Source organism: Triticum aestivum, chromosome 3B (genome assembly GCF_018294505.1).
Source record: "Triticum aestivum cultivar Chinese Spring chromosome 3B, IWGSC CS RefSeq v2.1, whole genome shotgun sequence".
Taxonomy (NCBI): Eukaryota; Viridiplantae; Streptophyta; class Magnoliopsida; order Poales; family Poaceae; genus Triticum; species Triticum aestivum.
The window spans coordinates 750,649,238-750,657,868 of record NC_057801.1 but is presented as its reverse complement, the minus strand read 5'-3'; positions in this window follow the sequence as shown (position 1 = coordinate 750,657,868).

The window sequence follows — 8,631 nt, the reverse complement described above, 5'->3', positions numbered from 1 at the left end:
AGTTCTAGATTCGTTCGACATTCCTTGGCAGTGGACGGCTGTTATGTGTGAGACGCCACAACAAGTGGTGAACCTTATCCGGGCATCTCACCTTCCGGAGCTTAAGACACATCCCTCGCTCCTCTTCAGATCCCGTCGAACTCTCACCTCTCTGCCGAGTGCTCTGTCGTTGCAGGATCTCAACATGAACTCTGTAGGCAGATCGGACGGAAACAGGCCCTTGTTATCAAATTGCCATGCCAGGAAATCCTCGTGGTGCTAAAAAATTGGGATCTTCAAAATTAGATTGGCCTCTTCTTCATTGAAAGTCTGTCTCACCAACTGCACATCCCAAGTATGAGAAACTGGGTCGATAAGAGCAACTCCAACGTGTCGATCCATTTCGTCCGCGCATGTCCGTTTGGACCGAAACGGATGCAAAAGTTGGCCGAGCGTGCCGACCCAAACAGACATGTATCTGCATTTCGTCTGCCTGCTGACCCATTCCCGACCCAAATTTGAGCATCATTTGCGTTGGCGCGCACACGAAACGGGCACGCGCGACGCCCGTCTACTCCTCCCCCTGGCCCGCTAGTCGGTGGCACATAGGTCACTCTCTTCCTCCCCTATCGACAGCAAGCCCCTTCTCGCCCCACCCCGTCGCCGCCGCCGCCCAGTTCCGGTGCCCTCACCAGCAGTCTGCATGCAGATACTTCCCCTGCAGCACGCCACCTTCCTACGTTGCCGCCATGACCGTCCTCGCCGTCGGGCAACCGCAACTTCTTCCCTGACGTCGACGCGAGAACCACCTCGGCCCCGCGCACCCGACCAACTCCTTTGACAACGCCGGCACGCTCGTCGGATGCTGCCAGGCCAGCTACCTGGTCCAGGGGAGGTGCACATCTCTTCACCGGCCAGGTTCTTCGACGATGTCCGCAAGCTATACGACGGTTTGCCCCAAAGATACAAATGGACTCATTTGACGAGTTCTTTTTCGACAATTTCCACTTTGACTCCGATGATTCCTCATTCGACGATGAGGAGATGGTGGCTGCTGTATTGGTCGTCCATGACCACCTTAGTAGCCAGTGTCCGTTGTTTCGGGGCTCGATACCGGGGCACACTCTGGCGTTGAATCGCAATCAAGAGAGCGGCCACTTCCTTCTTTGGAAGGACTACACTTGGACACACCCAACCCACTCTTCAAACATCACCAATTCCAGTGTCATTTCTGTTTGGCTAGGCATGTTTTCAACCGTATTCGGGAGGGGTTGGTCGGATACGATAAGTATTTTGAGTGCAAGGAGGATGCACTTGGAAAGATTGGCTTCTCTTCTTATAAAAAATGCACTGCAGCTCTCCGGATGCTTGCATACAGAGTTTCTGGTGATCTCATTGATGAGTACGTCCGTATGAGAAAGTCTACATGCCTAGACTCTATGTACAAGTTTTGCAAGACTGTGATTGCAGTGTTTGGCCCTGAGTACTTGAGAGAGCCATATCCTGAAGATACAACCCGCTTGTTGGCGATGAATACAGTAGGGGCTTCCTGAAGATGCTTGGTAGTATAGACGGTATGCAATGCGAGTGGAAGAACTTCCCTTCAGCTTGGCAAGGGCAGTATATGGGCCATGTCAAGGTTTGCACAGTCATACTTGAGGACGTGGCCTCGCAAGATCTCTGTATATGGCACTCTTTCTTTGGCATGGAGGGATCACACAATGATAACAATGTGCTTCAACGCTCGCCGGTGTTTGCAAGGCTTGCCGAAGGCAACTGCCCGCCGGTGAATGTAAACATCAACGGCCACAACTACAACAAAGGATACTACCTAGATGACGGTATCTATCCTTAGTGGACTACTATTGTGAAGACAATCTCCAACCCTATAGCAGATAAGAGGAGGAGATTTGCACAAGAGCAAGAGAGTGCTTGGAAGGATGTGGAGCAGGCCTTTGGTGTTCTCAAATCCCGATGGGGCATCATTTGGTGTCCTACTAGAACTTGGAGCATCAAGAAGTTGTGGGAGGTGATGACTGCTTTTGTGATCATGCATAATATGTCCATAGAGGATGAGCGCCTGGAACGTATCTACGGCCAAGGGTTTCAGTTCCAGGGTGACAATGTTGTGCCTGAGCATGGATTAGCGGCAACGTTTGCATAGTTCGTCGAATTTTAGAATCTAATGCGTGATTGGAAAACTCATATTCAGCTGCAAGATGATTTGATTGAGCATATGTGGGCTCATGCTAACAACCAACAGATGTACCATTTTTTTAATGTATTTGAGACAATTTATTTTTTATTTGGCTTGTAAACTGTGACATGTTTATTTGTCTTGTGAACTATGCTATATTTGTTTGCTTGTGGAACCATGTAAAATGTTTGTATATTGTTCGAATTATGTTTGAGAAACGATGGCAACCAGCCGCGCGGTTGAAAATGGGTCCGCCGTTGAGCGCACTGTCTACCCAAACGAAAAACAGGGCGGGCGACAAGCGGGCAACTGATTCAAATGGATAAATGAACAAAACGTGCGTCCATTTTGGTCAGCACGTTAGAGTTGCTCTAAGTTCCGCCACTTTGTTCAGTAGTGTGCCCCACGGCCACGCCCCATGAGGTGTTCTTGAGAATTTTACTGCCCCAGATGGGAGCCAAGGGTCTTGAAAAATTCTGATATTCTCACCGTCACCCACCCTCCAAACCGTTCCTTCTTTGATCACCTCCACTCCCTGGAGACTAGTCCGCCACGCATAACTGATGCCCGGCATTGCTGCTAACAGCAGGTCCCCATCGGGATAATATTTAGCAGACGCTAATAATGCCCACACGTGTGGTGAGAGCAACACCTGCCCATACGTCCTATAACGCAGAGACTGCGCCACATCACCGCAGCATGCATGTGAGAATCTTTTTGGATTTTCAGTTTTTAAAATATTTTATCTTTTAAATGAAAAATCCGATTGAAGATCCATTTTCACCATTAAATCCATCACGACGAGATCTTCGAAACTAGATCACACATCAATATGTTACGACGACTTTTTGTTGTTGTTGAATGTTGCCATGTCTATTGCACATGATTACCATGGTGTTTACACTGAAGTTGCCATGGTGTTTACACTGAAGTTGCCATGATATGTTTCAGCTATTTTTCTTCTACCTTTAAAAGTAAATTTTGACATATTATAAAGCGGATAATTAAGAAACTAGACTTGCCATGAACCATAAACTAAAATTGCCATGATACATGCACTTAAATTGCCATGGTTCGTAAAAAAATAATTTTCATGGTCAAAGTACTGGAATTGCCATGGTCAAAATACTAAAATTGTCATAATTTATAAACTAAAATTGCCACATGGCAACTTTAGAGTGAACACTATAGCAACTACAGTGTAAACATCATGGCAACTTTTGGCAAAAAAAATTCGTTGAAACATATCAACATGAGATCTAGTTTTGAAGATCTCGTCGAGACGAATTTAATGATGAAAACAGATTTTTAATTAGAAGATAAAACATTTTAAGCCGAAACCCAAAAAGATCCCCGCTGATGTCAGCTGTTTTGACGTGGCAAAATGAATGGTAATGGAGGCGTTTGGGCCATGTTGCTTCGTGCCACACGTGTGGGCGTTATCATTTGGGTATTTAGCACGTAGAACGCGGGCACAAAGTGAGTCCCGGGCTTGGAGTAGTCACCATACTTGTCGGGCCAACATGGCAATATTGAAAGAGTGGAGATCCCTGAAACCTAACCCACCTTGCTCCTTCGGCAAAGTCATCCTTTCCCACCCCACCGAGTGGTGTTTTTGCTCATCATCCTGTTGCACCCACTAAAATCTGCATATCATGTGGCTTATACTTTCACAGAGTCCCTTCGTCAAATCAAAGCAGGCAATGGCGTAGATAGGAATAGCTTGCACGACCGTTGTTTTTATCAAAATTATTTACCCTTCTTTGATAGGAGCACATGCAAATACGCGGCCTTCCCATGTACGCGGCCAAATAATCCTTAGAATGCACGTTCAGCAGCCCTGTAGCGTCCTGGACCGACCACTGTAAGCCCTTGTGCTCGTAGGTGTTTTAGCCCATCACACACGAGCCATGCAAGGGCACACCTGCATCCATAGAAAAGTCTGCTAGCTAATTATATGGCCAGTTAATTAACCGGCCTTTAGCCTATTAATACTCATTTTTAAATCACATCAAGTGATGACGAAGGTCACGGGCACTACTTGCTCCATGATAAATTCCTGGCTTCTCTTCAACTTATTAGGAACTAGCATAAATGTCCGTACGTTGCAACGGAAGAAAAGACTTCAGAAACCCCTACCCAAATAAGCATTGCTCAAGAACGACCCTCCTCCCCAATTTTCTGCAGTCAGTGTCCTTTATTTTGACACCGCATCCCACAAATGTCACTGCTTATATCCCTTCCCTTAGTCGCCAATGGTGGTCAGGTTATGAAAGATTTTGCTTCACTATAGAGAAACGCCAAAAATAGTAGTTTGTTTTCATATTTCTCTATGTTGTATATTGAGAAAGTGGTATTGGAATCAACAAAAAACAATAAATTTAAGAAGGAAATAAATATAGCAATGAAGTGTCCATATGAGACATCACGAGAAGCCATTGCATACCTACATCTGGGACACTGACTACGCGATGTCTCGGTGCACACAATAGAGAAGGGTGGGTTCCCGTGTCGAACCCTCTCTACTCTTTCTCTGCCTCTCCACTCTTCCTTTAGAATTAGTGCACTTTTAGTATTGTATAGAGAGAAAATTCTGGCCTAGGAGCTTGATCGCATAAAAGTTTCATAGCTTAAACTTATACTCACCGGTCTATTCATCATCCGTGGTAGATCCACCAGAAGCTTGGTTTTCACGTCGAGATGGTTCACCACCTTCACCCCACACGACATGTCACATTGGATCCACGAATAAATACAGATAATGTTCAACGACTGAATTTATTTTTTGAGTAAATCCATTGATGCGTGTATGGATTTATGAGAGAAGATGGACCAATTGTTCAACCAGAACGATTACCAGATGGCACGCAGATCAAGGCTGACCTTTGGGTGTCTAATAATCCATGTCTTTCCTCTTCTAGACCCCTATTTCCCTCACACACAATTGCATCTACAATTAGAAACCCTCTCCTTAGTCTCTCCTCGGTCATCGCACAGAGCAGTAAAGGAAGAGTGCCTCTTCGAGAGATGCTGCAACATGGAGAACAACGAGCTTTTGTGCGCTTCTCACACGACCGCTTTGTAATCCTAAATCACAACCGCTATGCCGCTGCGGAGAACATGGACGGATTCAGTTGCTCCGCCGGTAGCATATACCTCGACCACACAGGCCAGCGGGCTATGCTCGGGCTGTTTCAGTGCAGCGTTTCTAGATGCACGCTGGCCCATGCCTACTTCTTCTCGTCGCCACCATCGTCCGCTCGCTATTCTGACGTCTTTGTCTGCTTGCTGTTTTTTTAGGAAAGTCTACTGGCTGATTAGATGCCGTAAATATCGTCCTGGTTGTTGCAAACGAACAATTTGTAGAGCACATGGAGGCCGGAGCAGGTTACGTGAAACAGCCTATCACATCCAACCTCTTGCATATATATTGCCTACTATCCAGGAAATTCGGTCACTGACAGAAGTGACAGCCGAGTTGTATTAAACATGCTTACCTAAAAATCTAGAGCATGCTGACTCGTATTATCCCCTATAGATGCTAATGGATGGTCAATAATTTGACAGGCTTCAACACTCCTCTCCATGGTGTAGCTGCGGTGGGAAACAACCTGTTTGCGTTCAAGGAATAGAACACCCACTGCATCGGACATCTAGCAAGCACAAATGTCCACATTGAAGAACAACAGCAAAATCTTCTGCAAACCTCGAGAGCGAGAGAACGACGGCTATCCTCCCGGTTGATCCGGCTTTGCTGTAGCGTCTGTGTATTCGACATCTCGTCTATCCTGTCGTGGTCCAGCTGCTGGCCACTCGAACCCTTGCTCGCTCAGTCCCGATCCCCTTCCCTCGATCTACTAACCCTCTTCCTCTCGATCCCACATAGCCGTCACGCACAGAGGTGAGACCCTCGCGCCCGATCTCGCGTCTCCTATACCCGCTCTGTCGAACTCTCCGGCCGCTGCGCTGCCCTTGCCTCGTCTTCCCCTGCTACCTCTACTTCCCTTCTTCCCCTACCTCTGTTCTTGAGCACGCACGTGAACTCTTCCGAGCCCTAGCCATGGTGTGAGCGCTCGCCGCTGTGCCTCGCCTCTCCCCGCGCCCAGCCCCGGTCGTCCTATGCCATCGACGCAGACAACAGCTTGGCATACAGCCACTTGGCAACCCACTGCTGCCGTCGTCGTGTCACGTTATTGTCCCCCATCGGCGCCGTGGCATGCGAGGCCCAAGAGAAGGAGCCGCTCCACGTCGCCCTTGTCGAACTCACCTCGGGTCAGCGGCCTAAAGGATGACTTCCGTTCGCCTCCAGCAGCACAGGCTGCAACCGGCAGACCTCATGTTCTTCTATTCTGATTCGATCTTGTTCTGGCTGTGTGATTTGAGGACATTGACGTGCTTATACCTTGTCTCCTCGTAGGATATGGATATGAATTTGTTTCCTAACTTTTCGTTCATTACAGTGGAAGTTTGACACGGGACACATGACAACAAAATTTTCTACCTGCGGGGAGGGGTGACGAACCAAGGAAACACACAACAATATTTTTGTACAACAAAAATCTAAACTTTATGTAGATTTTTTTTTAGATCTCAGCCGTCAATCTTTATAGTTAACATAAAATTGATGGATATAAATAAATGACGTATGGAGAACTACGAAAGCCTCCGTCTTTTAATATTAGGTAAAGATAAAGAAAAGAGAAAAATATATTGGTACAAATTATCATGATTCGAATCTTTTTTTTGTACTATTTGTAGTACAAAATCTCATCAAACAGTTGGAGAATAAGCAAACATCCCAGAACAAGATGCAGACCGTGCTCTGAATTTTCTGGAGATGCATCATCGTCTTCGAGACCATCAGGTTCACGTGCAACTACTGAATGATCTTGTGGCGCATATATTGATCCAAAATGGAAACCAAGGAGTTTAATTTTTGAATTGTGCACTTGAAATGAATTTTATGTTTGAACTATGTATTTTCACTACAAACATATGTTATTTACATGTGATATTCATGTGTATGATTGACGTGCGTGGATTTTAAGGGTTTTGATATGAGGAGGGTGGCTGTTCAGCAAGACATTTGAGGGGCCATCCAGCATTGTACCACTAGTAGAAAAGGGACCAATGGTCCAAGCCGGTCCAGCCCAATTAGTCCCGGTTCAATCCAGAACCGGGACCAATGGGGGCATTGGACCCGGTTCGTGAGCCCCAGGGGCCGGCCGGGCCACGTGGGCCATTGGTCCCGGTTCGTCTGGACCTATTGGTCCCGGTTGGTGGGACGAACCGGGACCAATGGCCCTCGCTCCTGGCCCACCACCATTGGTCCCGGCTGGTGGCCTGAACCGGGACCAAAGGACGACCATTAGTCCCGGTCCATTCCACCAACCGGGACTAAAGGGTTGGTCCTCGTTGCGGCCAAAGTTTAGTCCCACCTCGCCAACCGAAGGGGAATCAGACCGGTTTATAAGCCCCTCCCTCTCTGCCTTATTGAGCTCCTCTGAAAATGAAAATAGATGCCCTTATATAGGGAATCTAGAATAAATTCATACGCATTTCTCTTGAAATTTGTTATGAATTTAATTTGAATTTCCTCTATAAGCGCATCTATGCTCATCTCTGAGTAGCTTTTTATATTATTATTTTTTCTTTTCTGCTATATTTATTTTTTTCTTTTTATTTCTGAGTTGTAATAAGTCATTAAAAATAAGCATCTATGCTCATTTTTTAGTAAAGTTAATCATAACTATTTTTTCTTCTATTTATTTTTGAATTGTAATAAGTCATTAACTTAATTTGCCAAGTCTGCGGGTGTTTAGGGTCACGCTCAGGGGCATCTGCGGGCGTTTAGGGACAAAATTTGCCAAGTCTGGCTATAGACGCTCTAACTAGCATATGCATTGTGTCCTGCTTTTACTTTGAAATATTAACTTAATGCTTTTTCCTTACAAACTGGTTTGTACTTTTCCTGTGTATAATGTATTTATGTATATAAAGAATTCCCATTTAATTATGTGCAAACCATCATAGGAGGATTGTTTTTGATAAGCCAAACTGTATGTTGTGCATAGTCTGGTAATTAACAAATATATTTTTTACCTGTTTTATTGTGTTCTTTGCAAAAACAAAAATAACACAACTCCTGGAGTAAGAGATTCACAAACTCCCCGAACTAGAAAATATCATAATGTTCATGTCTTCATGATGACTTTTTCTAGGTAAACACATCAGTGATATCAATTACTCCAATCTAAAAAATTCTAGATGTGCATTCTATTAGTTTTACCATGTAGTCTACTAAAATGGCATGTGTGGTCTGCTTATTGTTTGGTATTTCTAGTTGGTAGGTTTCTATTACTAGCTTCTCTCATGTACTCTGATGGATTTGCTTTCATTCTAGATTTTTGTTTCTAACAATGTGCTTGTTGTTGACAGCAGCAGAGCTACAGGAG